Genomic DNA, 895 nt, shown 5'->3' with positions numbered 1-895 from the left:
GCCATTGTAGAACCCTCTCGAACGCTATGTTTGCTACTCTTGTTGAAGTCCAAAGATCACTCTGAAACTCTGTTGAATATTTTGTCCTGCTTAGTCCATTTTCTTTTGCACTTATCAGTCAAATACAAACGTAAGGTCAGTATGAACTTCATAAAGTCTTAATGCAGAATAAAAGGATTGCTAACTGATGACAAAGTCACTGATAAATAAGTGATAAGATATTGTCATGGATGGTATTTTATCAGTACAACTGTAAAACATAATTGCAACAAATCTAATCAATAACGGAACAGTCGGTCAATATGAATAAAATTTACAATACTGTAGTTTACTTTTGAGGAATCATTCTGTCACAGCGCAAAATTCACCCAACACACTAATGCTCATACTCGACAAAAGATCCTGGTATTGTGGAGAGATGAAATGCAGTAACTATTAATTTATGGGAATAGATATGGATATTCGGGAAAGACTATAAAAAGATAAGAGTGAAGAGGTAAGAATTAAGAATGGAATTATCGAGGAAGCTAATCTGTTGAGCTCGTTTCTCGGCGATACAAGTTTATTCGGGATGTAATATTGTCCTTGCACAATATTACTAATTAACAACAAAAAAGGTATAAAATATATATGTATATATTAGACGATGAATTGGTAAGCAATGATAAATGAATTATACAATAAGCAAGCAATATGATCAACTAACAAATTCCTTTCGTTTTCTTCCATAATAGTTGACTGATATTTTGTTGATAGGTTGCATAATTATTGAGATATAAGAATTCGTCCTTCATTGAGCTGGGGATGTGGTGGAGGAAATATTTTTAGCGAAAAGAAATATTGCAATCTATTGTTCAATGATAAGTGGATATGCGAGGAGGATGTCGTAGTTTTC

This window comes from Loa loa, assembly GCF_000183805.2.
Source record: "Loa loa unplaced genomic scaffold supercont3.797, whole genome shotgun sequence".
In the NCBI taxonomy this organism is placed as follows: Eukaryota; Metazoa; Nematoda; class Chromadorea; order Rhabditida; family Onchocercidae; genus Loa; species Loa loa.
The sequence above is the reverse complement of the archived record's forward strand: the minus strand, read 5'-3'. Positions refer to the sequence as shown.